The sequence below is a fragment of the Brassica napus genome, chromosome A5 (genome assembly GCF_020379485.1).
Source record: "Brassica napus cultivar Da-Ae chromosome A5, Da-Ae, whole genome shotgun sequence".
Taxonomy (NCBI): domain Eukaryota; kingdom Viridiplantae; phylum Streptophyta; class Magnoliopsida; order Brassicales; family Brassicaceae; genus Brassica; species Brassica napus.
This window is the reverse complement of record NC_063438.1, coordinates 19,592,553-19,605,574: the sequence shown is the minus strand read 5'-3', so window position 1 is coordinate 19,605,574 and position 13,022 is coordinate 19,592,553.

Here is a 13,022-nt window from a genome sequence, read left to right as displayed (position 1 = left end):
TTTCATTTTCTTATAAATTATATGCATACCATTGAGGATTCTTTGTATAGATGATCATAAACCATGAAATAACCAAATTTCAAAAATAATTGTAAGTATTCCCTTACCGTTTATTAAAGTGTATAAGTGTTTCTCCTACGTTGTGTGGTTTTCGTTCATGCAATCGTAAAAGTGTTTGTTATTGGTTAAAACACCAAAGTTGACTTCATAATCTGGTAAGACACTTAATGAAGGTTATATACGGTTATTCAATCCGCAAAAAAAAATTGTTTCGGTTTAAAACCCTAGTTCCTCGGAATTTCCTCGGAATATACCGAGGGAATTCCGAGGAAAATAATGGAATTCCGAGGAAACCCCTATCTTCCTCGGAATATTTCCGAGGAAATTCCAAAGAAGAGGACTCTATAATCAAATCCCTAAATTGACAAGGTCTATTCCGAGGAAATTCCGAGGAAAACCTATCTTCCCTCGGAATTTCCTCGGTATTTATATTTAAAAAAAAAATTAAAAAAAGTCGACGCTAGTCTGTTTCCGAGTCATCATCACCAGATGAATCTGAATCTGGATCTTGGTGAAACTCTCCAATCACTGGTTCATCCTCTACGTGAACGGCGGCTTCCTCTCCGAAGTCGGTTAAATCGACTACAAGGCCAACTCCACCTAAAACTTCTGCTGCACTTAAGTTGCCGGATGTGTTTGGTTGTAGTGGGTCTTCCAGCTTAGAACTTCCCTGAACTCGGCCTCTCGGGTTGAGTCTTGTAACAGTAACCCATGGATCATCTCTGTTCCTTACCTGGGGGGTACTTGATAAAACAAACCTGATCGGCCTGAGAAGCAAGAATGAAAGGATCATAATATTGCAGCTTCCGTCTCGAATTTACTGATGTAACACCAAATGCATCTGTTCTCACACCTCGATCTGGAGTGTTGTCGTGCCAATCACAATAGAAAACAGTACAGCGCAATCCAACCATGCCCAAATACTTGATTTCCAAAATCTCATGTATGTGTCCGTAGTATACATCATCTCCTGATGCAGAACAAACGTCAGCATCATAAGACGTACTCGAACGTCTCCTCTTCTGAGTTGTGAATGCATATCCTCGAGTACAAAATCTCGGATATGACTTCACAACAAGTTTGGTCCAACGACCATCTCGCGTATCCAATCGTCAAATGTTTCACCTCTGGCCAAACCAGCACTCACATAAGTAAACATCCATCCAGCAAATTCTCTCTGCTTCATTTCTTCTAGTTCGTCCTCTGTGGCGTATCTATATTCGAACCGCTTTTCTGCCATGAAAATCCTCTCATATTGAAGAACATCTTCGCAGTTGGTGAGCAAATATGTTTGCAAATGACTGCGCTCCTGCTCAGTAAGTCGACGGTCCTTTGGTTTTCCGCTAAGTCGTCCAACGTCTGTGAAAATGTCTGGAACGTAACATGATATGTTGCCCGTTCGCCTCTATCATCATGCCGAGCAGGTCTTCTGTTTTTGGTCTGAACTTCTGCTGGAAAGTAGTACTCGGCAAAGTTGAAGTTTCTTCATTGATCATCTGTGCGACTATAGAACCTTCCACCCTACTTAAATTTTTCACCATCTTCTTCAAATGGAACATATACCGCTCATACAGATACATCCATCTATACTGCACAGGACCACCAAGTTCCAATTCTCTTACCAGGTGAATAACAAGATGCTCCATAACATCAAAAAATGAGGGAGGAAATATCTTCTCAAGGTTGCACTGAATCACGGCTATGTTAGTCTTCAAATTTTCAATACCTTCAAGAGTCACTGATCTCGTGCATAAATCGCGGAAGAAACCACTTATCCCTGCAATTGCTTCATGAACATTTCGTGGTAATAGTTCCTTGAAGGCAAACGGAAGGAGGCGCTGCATCATTACATGGCAATCGTGGCTTTTCAAGCCAGTAAACTTTCTTCCTTTCTGTCGATACAGTTACGCAAATTAGATGCGTAACCGTCTGGAAATTCCACATCGTTTGAAATCCAATCAAAGAACGCATCCTTTCCCGCTGCATCAAGTCGGTATATGGGAAAAGGAGCCCTACCATTCTCATCAACATGAAGTTCTGAACGAGCACATATATCGACTAAATCCAGTCTTGACTTCAAATTATCCTTTGTTTTACCTTGAACATTAAGGATCGTGTTCATGAGATTGTCAAAAAAGTTCTTCTCAATATGCATGACATCTAAATTATGCCTTAGCAGATGATCCTCCCAGTATGGCAGATCCCAGAAAATACTTTTTTGTGCCAGTTATGTAGGTCTCCAACAGCATCTACCGGAAAACGCTCATGTCCACCGACGTCTGGCGTCCTTTCTGCACCAAAATCTCTAAGTTGTGTCTTCAAATCTTTCCCACGAATTTCCGGAGGTGGACTGTCAAACACCCTCTTGTTCTTCGTAAACAAATTCCTACTTCTACGATATGGATGATCTGGTGGTAGGAATCTCCTGTGACAGTCAAACCAACACGTTTTCCTTCCATGTTTTAGTTGGAAAGCATCAGTGTTATCTTGACAATATGGACATGATAGCCTTCCATGCGTTGTCCATCCAGATAACATACCATATGCTGGAAAATCACTTATTGTCCACATTAGTACTGCCCGCATTTGAAAGTTTTCTTTATACGAAACATCGTATGTTTCAGCACCTTGAGCCCATAGTTGTTGCAACTCATATATTAGTGGCTGAAGAAACACATCAAGTGATCTCTTAGGATGCTCTGGTCCGGGAACGAGAATCGAGAGAAACAAAAACTCTCGTCGCAAGCACAAGTTTGGGGGTAGGTTGTATGGTGTAAGAATGACTGGCCATAGAGAATACTGTCTTCCACTCTTGCCAAACGGGCTGAAACCATCAGTACATAATCCAAGGTAGACATTTCTTCTCTCATACGCAAAATCGGGATACTTTGATTGGAAATGCTTCCACGCTTTTGCATCTGAAGGATGTCTGATCTCACCATCTGTTGAGTGCTCCGCATGCCATCTCATTGGTTGCGCTGTGCGTTCAGACAGATACAACCTCTGCAACCTTTCCGTCAAAGGCAAATACCACATCCTTTTATATGGCACTGGAACTCTTCCACTCGTATCTTTATAACGAGGCTTCCACAAAATTTGCATGAACCCGCTGTTCATCCGCCCTCCAATAAATCATGCAGTTGTCTCTGCATACATCTATTACCTGATACGATAAACCAAGACCAGCTACGAGTTTCTGAACCTCGTAGTATGAGCCAGGAGCTACATTATCTTCGGGTAGAATACCTTTTACATAATCAGCAATCGCATCCACACAGTCTTCAGCCAAATTATAATCCGTTTTAATGCCCATCAATCTTGTAGCAGATGATAAAGCTGAATGACCATCTCTGCAACCTTCGTACAATGGTTGCTTTCCAGCATCCAACATATCATAAAATCTCCTAGCTTCTGCATTGGGTAAATCTTCCCCTCTAAAATGATCATTTACCATCTGCTCAGTACCTACACCATAATCTACATCCGTTCTAATTGGTTCTTCTAATCTAACCGCTGGCTGAGGTTCGCTAGTACTACCATGTTCATAATCAGTTTCCCCATGATGATACCAAATTTTGTAACTTCGTGTAAACCCACTCAAATATAGATGAGTCCAAACATCCCACTCTTTAATAACCTTTTTATTTTTACAATTAGAGCAAGGACATCTTAACATACCTGTTTTTGCTTCCGGTTGTCGGTGAACTAACCCCATGAATTCGGTTATACCTCGTTGGTATTCTTCCGTAAGCAATCTCGTGTTCGGATCCAAATGAGGTTGATCGATCCAAGAACGAAAATAATTTGAAGAAGACATGTTTTTTATGAATCAAATTCGTGTGTAAAGAGAGTGAGAGGGAGGATGAAGATATGGAGTGAATGAAGAGGAAGAGGGGTGCTTGTATTTATAGTTGAAATCCTGCCGACAGACCGAGGAAATTCCGACGGAATTCCGATGCCAACGGCTAGTTCGTCGGAATTTCCTCGGAAATTTTAAAATCCCCCAACGGCTCTCTAACGTCTATAATATTTCCTCGGAATTCATCGGTTTTTTCCGAGGAATACAATTTTCCTCGGTATTCCATAAGAATATTCCGACGGAATGATGTTTCCTCGGAATTCCGTCGGAATATTCCGAGGAAACCAAATTTTGTGTTTCCTCGGAATATCCTCGGAAATTCCTCAGGATATTCCGAGGATTTCATTTTCCGTCGGAATGTCCGTCAGAATACCGCTGTTTTCTTGTAGTGCACCACCATTTTATTTTCTTTTTTAAAAGATATCGAATCTGAAATAATGAAATCCTATGGTTGGTGAACCTAGCTCTTAGTGCACATTGTGCGGATAGACTTACTCTTGGGTTCACCCCTTAGGGTGAACCTCTAGGCTTACCAAAACAATAAGATTATGTTCTTTTATATTCGATATTTTTTAAAAAAGGAAATAAGATATTGTCAAATTATATTATCTTTTTAAAATTAAAAGGTAAAAATAAATAAATAGTAGTAATTACAAAAAAAAAAAATTAACGTCGTCAGCAAAACATTAAACCCTAAATCCTAAACCCTAAATTCTTGGGTAAACCCTTAACTCTAGGATAAATCCTAAACTCTAAATCAAAATCACTAAACACTAAAACACTCAAGGGTTTGGGGTTTAGGATTTAGGGTTTAGGGTGTTAGTGTTTTTTTATTTAGAGTTTATGATTTATCTAAGGGTTTACGGTTTACCCAAGGGTTTAGGATTTACCTAAGGATTTAGGATTTAAGGTTTAGGGATTAGGATTTATGGTTAAGTGTTTTGCCGACGATGTTAAAAAAAATTAATTTTTTTTTTCTATAACTACTTTTTTTTTATTTTAAAAAACATAATATAATTTTTTTTTTAAAAACATAATATAATTTGACAATATCACTACAAGAAAACGTAATTTTAACGAGGAAGATTAACGAGGAAAATATAATCCTCGTAAAGAAACGTTGATTTTGCGAGGAAAGTACGTTGAGAAAGAAAAGCATCGTTATTTCGTCGTAAGCTAACGACAAAAAATATTCGTCGTAAAGACGATGTAAATTAACGTGGCTTTTACGAGGAAATAGTTTTTCCTCGTAAAAGCCACGTAAATTTCGCGAGTGCTTTACGACGAAATATTTTACGTGTACTTAACGAGGAAATTTTGAATCCACCAACTTGGTAGGTGGCTCACGTTTTTTTTTGGCCATACAATTAATTTTCGTCGTAATTTCATAGTAAAATTACAACTACCAGATTCGAAATTTTCTATAAATATGGATGTTAGAACATCATTTTAAACACACCAACAACAAAAAACGTGAAAGAAAAAAACACTACAAAAAAATACACTTATTGTTACGAAACTTTGTGACAAATTTTTTTTGTCACAAATCTGCGACATTTTGGAGACGATAGGTGACTAAGTTTTTTATGTCACAAAGACGTAGCTGTTTTGTCACAATATTATGACGTTCCAAGTAGTAATCCATTTTTGTCACAATTAGTTACCTAAGAGTGACGATAATAAACAATGTATTAGCCGTGACATATTTGTGACTATATTTACAGTTGTCTTTGTGACGATGTTGTGATGGAATAGTTAGTCTCATACTGTGACAAAAAGACTAGATAATTGTGACGAATTGGTATAAATTATAACTGGCTTTTTTTAATAAGTATGACTAAAAATATCTTAAGTATCTTACAAGTTTCTTAAACTACAAAAGTTTTAGCATAATCGTGAATCATGATTATAGTGTATTCAGAAAGGCATTTTCCATAGGCATACAATTGAAGTGATCGAGGTATAGTGTACTCAAAAAGAAATTTGCCATAGGCTGACAATTCTAGGGTCCCAAAATTGTGAAGGCATGGTGTATCGAAGTGCTTACAATTCTCAACACTGAATGTTTGTGTGTTCGAGTTGGGTTTGTGGTTATAAATAGTTTTCATGGGTTAGATTTTTTATAACAGAAATTAAAAATGTTAACTACATATACATGAGTTCTTCATCAAACTATATTCTTTATAAGATATAGAGTTTAGTCTTTTTATTGATTAATAAACATAAAATATGTAATGTATGTGTGGGTGACTCAATCATGATACATGTAGAGATGAATAGAATTTCTTAACCAAAATTTGGGTTTCACTACCATGTAACGTGAAAGTGATAATTCAGTTTATGCTGATGTGCAACTAACACTACAAATTATTGTTCAATTAGTGTTGACTTGAAAAGAGAATATTCATTGTTCATGTTATATAAAATATATATATATATATATATATATATGTATATTTAATTAAATGATAAGTATGAACAACCTAGAAGTTATTAATAAAAGTGGCAATCAAGTGACTAAAACTATTGATATTAAGCTAAAGAGTTATATTATCATAATGTTTTTTTATTGAAGGAATCATTTTTCACTTATTAGAATGAATATCTAGGTAGATTTAGAAAGAAAATTTAATTAGTTAAAGAAAGAGGAAAGAAAGCCAAAACAAACCAAATTATTATCAAAATAATAAGAGAATCAAGAATTCCGGTAAAAGAGGATATTAAATGGGTTGTTGCCATCGTCATCTTATACCCTAATATTTCAACTAATACATCATATATAAATAAATAAAGCACTAACTCCTCCTACACTTCAATGGGAATTCCAATATCCCCTTCTTTCAGTTTTACCCTAAAAACTCTTCTCAGGCAAAATTTAAGCCGTCCCTCATTTTTAATAACTTTTCATTTTTTCATGATTTCAAAGAGTACATCACATGTGGCTAATCTTATGTTCTAGGTTTATATTTTCGCAGTCAGTTATTTAAATGGCTTATTGTTCTGAACTCAAAACGATTTCATACTTTTGGATTTTTCTTTTCATATGCTAACTTTCTTTGGTTATTCATCCTTTTCTATTTTTTTTGTTTGTCAACTGTAGATGCGGCTTTTGGAGATGGTGATAATGACAATAAGAGCTCCGTAATACGTCGGTTAATTAATCGGATCTTGTAAGACACAACAATTTCTATTGACAAGGGAACTATGGAGATAACAAGACATGCTTTGATGAATCTCTACAATTGTTTTCATCTGCTTTTGGGATCTCCTTCGTTTAGTTTGTTTTTTTTTCTGCTATGATTTAGTCTTTTTTGTTAATATTATGATGATTAATCTATTGGATTATGTTGTAAGTTTCTATGTATGTCGATTATACATTTCTGAAAACTTTCATAATAATAAAAAATAGCTAAAATGTTGTGAAACTCTATACTATTTTCACTATTAGTGTTATTTAGCTAACAAGGAGGCTAAGAATATAAGTGAGCTGTGACCATACTTCAGTACAAAATAATAACAGTTTATAGACGATAAATTAGTAGCTGTTTAAGACAAAAATGTGACTGGAGTTTAGTAATAACCAATTGACGAACTAAAAATTTATCGTCAAAAATATGATGGATGTGAGTGTAACGTTGGTGAAGAAACTTGTCGTTATTTTTGTAAGTATGTTAACAAAAATTATCGTCACCAAAGAGACGATGTTTTGACGATGTTTTCGGAAATAATTTTTCCTCGTAAAGCCACGTAATTTTCGCGAGTGCTACGACGAAATATAGTTACAAAATAATTTTGAATCCACCAACTTGACGTTTTTTTTACCATGAAAATTTGGACGTCCAATTAATTTCGTTCATAACATGTCAAATCTGTCACAATAATTCGAAATTTCTATAAATATGGTGTTGGACCAAAAAATTTAACCAACACAACAAAAAACGTGAAAGAAAAAAATGGCTGGCTCTGGGACTATTTACGAGTTGCGGAATTGGATGTATATGCATAGAGATGCTAACGGGAGAGTGACGAAAGAATACCTTGCGGGGCTGGAGACATTTATGCACCAAGCAGATTCAACACCGCTCGCCCAAGAAAGTGGTAAGATGTTCTGTCCTTGTCGGAAATGCAACAATTCGAAATTGGCAAACCGTGAAAATGTTTGGAAGCATTTAATAAATAGAGGTTTCACGCCAAATTACTATATCTGGTTTCAACATGGGGAAGGTTATAATTATGATCAGAATGAAGCTAGTAGTAGTAATAGCAATTTTCAGGAAGAACCGGTTAATCATCATTTGCATAATGAACATAGTTACCATCAGGAGGAGATGGTAGATTATGATAGGGTTCATGATATGGTAGCTGATGCATTCGTAGCTCATGATGAAGATGAAGAACCTAATATAGATGCAAAAAAGTTTTACGGAATGTTAAACGCGGCGAATCAACCACTTTACAGTGGTTGTAGAGAAGGTCTCTCTAAATTGTCGTTGGCTGCTAGAATGATGAATATTAAAACTGATCACAATCTACCTGAAAGTTGCATGAACGAATGGGCGGACTTGTTTAAAGAGTATTTGCCGGAAGACAATGTGTCTGCTGATTCTTATTATGAGATTCAGAAATTAGTTTATAGTCTTGGGTTGCCTTCGGAGATGATAGATGTCTGCATCGACAACTGCATGATCTATTGGGGAGATGATGAGAAGCTAGAAGTATGTCGATTCTGCAAGAAGCCACGATTCAAGCCGCAAGGACGGGGACGTAATAGGGTACCGTACCAAAGGATGTGGTACCTACCAATTACAGACAGATTGAAAAGATTGTATCAATCAGAGCAGACTGCTGCAAAGATGAGATGGCATGCCGAGCATACTCAGACGGATGGTGAGATGACTCATCCATCAGATGCAAGAGCCTGGAAACATTTCAACAAAGTACATCCGGATTTTGCTAGCAATAGCCGGAATGTGTATCTCGGATTATGCACAGATGGATTTAGTCCGTTCGGAATGTCAGGGAGACAATATTCATTGTGGCCAGTCTTTCTTACGCCATACAACCTGCCACCGGAGATGTGCATGCAACGGGAGTTGCTATTCTTGACGATATTGATACCTGGTCCGAACCATCCAAAAAGGTCCCTGGATGTTTTCCTACAACCACTGATAAAAGAGTTGAAGGATTTGTGGTCAACAGGGGTGAGGACGTATGACTGTTCAACGAAGACGAATTTTACGATGCGAGCTATGCTTTTGTGGACCATAAGTGACTTTCCTGCATATGGGATGTTGTCTGGATGGACTACACATGGGAGATTAGCTTGTCCATATTGTAATGGAACGACAGATGCGTTTCAACTGAAGAATGGTAGGAAGACAAGTTGGTTTGATTGTCATCGTCGATTTCTTCCCATTGGCCATCCTTACCGAAGAAACAAGAATTTGTTTAGGCACAAAAGGGTTGTGAGAGACACTTCTCCACCATATCTAACTGGAGAACAAATTGAAGCACAAATCGACTACTACGGAGCTAACGAAACAGTTCGTTGGGGTGGTAATTGGCATGTCCCTCGTAATATGCCTGATTCTTACGGTGTTCATCACAACTGGCACAAGAAGAGTATATTTTGGGAGTTGCCATATTGGAAGGATCTTCTTCTGCGCCACAACCTCGATGTGATGCATATAGAGAAGAATTTCTTTGAGAACATCATGAATACAATATTGAATGTCCCAGGGAAGACAAAAGACAACATAAAATCGAGGTTGGACTTGCCGGATATTTGCTCAAGAAGCGAGTTACATATTAAAAGCAATGGACAAGTTCCCGTTCCGATATTCAGACTGTCTTCAGAAAAAAGTCGGTGTTGTTCAACTGGGTGGCATCAGAAGTGAAGTTCCCCGATGGGTATGTTTCAAATCTCTCTAGATGTGTTGAAAAGGGTCAAAAGTTCTCTGGGATGAAGAGTCATGATTGTCATGTCTTTATGCAACGACTACTGCCCTTTGCATTTGCGGAGCTACTTCCAACAAACGTACATGAAGCACTTGCAGGTTCGTAGTGTTTTATATCACAATAATTTTATAACGGTCTAGTTTGCAAAATAATATACGACTAACAATGTGTTTAATTGTTTTTGGAATATAAAAGGCATTGGAGCATTTTTCAGGGATCTGAGCACACGCACTCTTAAAGAAGAAGTTGTAGAACAGCTTCAGGAGAACATTCCCATCTTATTGTGCAACTTGGAGAAGATATTTCCTCCTGGATTTTTTGACGTCATGGAGCATCTAGCTGTCCACCTCCCATATGAAGCATTGCTTCGTGGACCTGTACATTACGGATGGATGTATCAGTATGAGCGAGCCATGAAATATTTGAAGGGAAAAGCAAAGAACCTCGCCAAAGTTGAAGGTTCTATAATTGCTGGAAGTTTGACGGAAGAAGTTTCTCACTTCACATCGTACTACTTTGCGTCAAAAGTACGTACCCGTAGAAGAGCTCCAAGAAGATATGATGATGGTGGAGTTGCGCCAACATATGCAGTTGCTGGTGTTCCAGACATCTTTAGCCAGATTGGACGACTCGGTGGGAAGTCTAAAGAGGTTTGGTGGTCGAGTGAACAAGACGCTCATAGTGCACACACCTATATTCTACTCAATTGCGAGGATCCATTGATGCGTTATTTTGAAAGGTAACATATATGGACACTTCAAAACACATATAATTAATTATATAATTGCAAGAGATTCATTCCTATGAAATGTGATTAATTTTACAGCCTATTTGTTTCTCAAGTCGAAGAAACATTTCCTGGTATATCCACAAGTGACGTAGACAAAAGGAAAGATCAGCACTTCATTAAGTGGTTGCGGAATCAGGTATTATAACTCAAACTATTTTTTCATACATGATTTGTATTTTAATGTTCTCTTTATTTTTGCAGGTTGATTATGACGACGATGCAGATTATCCTAAGTGGTTACACGAAGTAATTCAATCTCCACTTGTAAAGGTCACCACATCACAGATGTATTTCACACGAGGCTACACTTTTCACACATATGAGTATGGTAGACAGCGGGCGACCAGTAACTATGGAATATGTGTGAAAGGGGAAACAGATTTCTACGGGATCTTGACGGAGATTATTGAAGTCGAATTTCCAGGGATACTGAAGCTGAAATGCGTCATCTTCAAATGTGAATGGTTCGACCCCGTCGTCAACAGAGGTGTTCGGTCTAACAAATTTGGTGTAGTTGATGTCAACGGTGGACGTCGGTACAACAAATTCGAGCCTTTCATCTTAGCTTCACAAGCAGACCAAGTTAGCTTCCTTCCATACCCTCGGATGAGAGATTCGGGTATAAATTGGTTAGCAGTGATCAAAGTTACACCTCGAGGACGAATCATCAGTGGAGAAGAACCACCATTGCAAGAAGAACAGATAAATGAAGTCGAGGAACCTGAACAAGAAGTTGATGACATCCTTCTCATTGATCCGCATAATCACGAATACGAAGATCTTACCGATGATGCCACAGACGAAGCTGTAGAAGACGAGTTTAATGAAAATGATGATATTTCTAGTGATGACGAGAATGTCGATGTATCCGATTGATGTATTTGATTTTGTGTAGTTTGTTTTATGAATAAGGTAATGTGAGAGTTTGTTTTATGAATAAGGTAATGTGGGAGTTTGTTTTATGAATAAGAAATTGTGGGAGTTTGTTTTATAAATAAGTAAATGTGGGAATTGTGGTTTGGAATGGAAATAAAGATGGGGTTTGGAATATATGAAGTAGAAGATAAGGAATATGGGGTTTTGGGGTTTGGGGTTTCGGATTTTAGGGATTTAAACGTACTGCTCGTTAATTCCTCGTAATTTGACGTCGAATGTACGACGTAATCCTCGTTTATTCCACGTAGGACAGAATCGTCGTAAAGACCTCGTAAGGTAAATTGACGTAAATACCACGTAAAGTAAATGACGAAGGAGGCACTCTTTAATTCCACGTAGGATGATTTCGTCGTAAACACCTCGTAAGGCCACGAGGACTTTACGACGAAATTAAAAAAGCGGGGCACGCTAATTCCACGTAAGCCAAATCGTCGTAAAAGAGTCGTAAACTAACGACGATATTACGACGAAAATATTAAAAATACTAAAAAAAGAAGAGAAGAAAGATGCTTGAATCACATTTGGCGAGACTTACGTAAGTCTCGACCACATGAGTTCCAAATATCTTCTTCTCTTCTTTTTTTTCCAAATTTTCTAAATTGGTGAAAGCGGGACTTGCTACTTCCTCATAGTATAAAAACTAGAAAAAAAGAAAAAAAGAAAGATACTGGAATTATATGTGGCGAGACTTAAGTCTCACCCACATAAATTCTAATATCTTCTTTTCTTCTTTTTTTTTCAAATATTTCTAATTTGAAAAGTATTTTGGTGAGGAGTGTGATTTGTGTGTGTGGGAGTTGTGTGTGTGGTTTGAGAAGGAAAGTTGTGGGTATTTATAGAAAATAAAGGCTCGCTAATTCCTCGTAACTGGTTAACTCGTTAATTCCACGTAACCCTTTTCGTCGTAAAAACGTCGTTAACGAAAACGCGGGCCTTTGTATTTCGTCGCTATTTCGTCGTAACTGAAAACGCGGGCCTCTGTAATTCCTCGTAAGTTTACGAGGAAATTACGAGGACAAGTAATCTTATATATATCCCGAGCGAGCTCGCTCCGTCTTTCCTCTCCACTTCCTCTCCACTTCCTCCCTAATTCGTAGCAATGGTAAGTCTCTCTAATTCCTCTCTAGTTTGATTAGTTTAGGATAGATTAGGTGGTTAGTATAGGGAATTTAGATAGGTTTACGGATCTTATGTTATTTAGTGTTGATTAGGTGGATAATGTTGGGAAGTATATGTTCACGAAAATTTAAAAAATTAAATTTTTTTCTCAGGTTCGAAAAGGTAGACTTACTGCCCATTACAGAGAGATGTTCGGTGAGCCGGGTAGTCGTTTAGACCCGTCGTCTTCTTCAGCTCCCGGTTCTTCGGGTCAGGAGACTGTCCCCGAGACTCAGTACACTCAGAGAGTCATTGGATCTC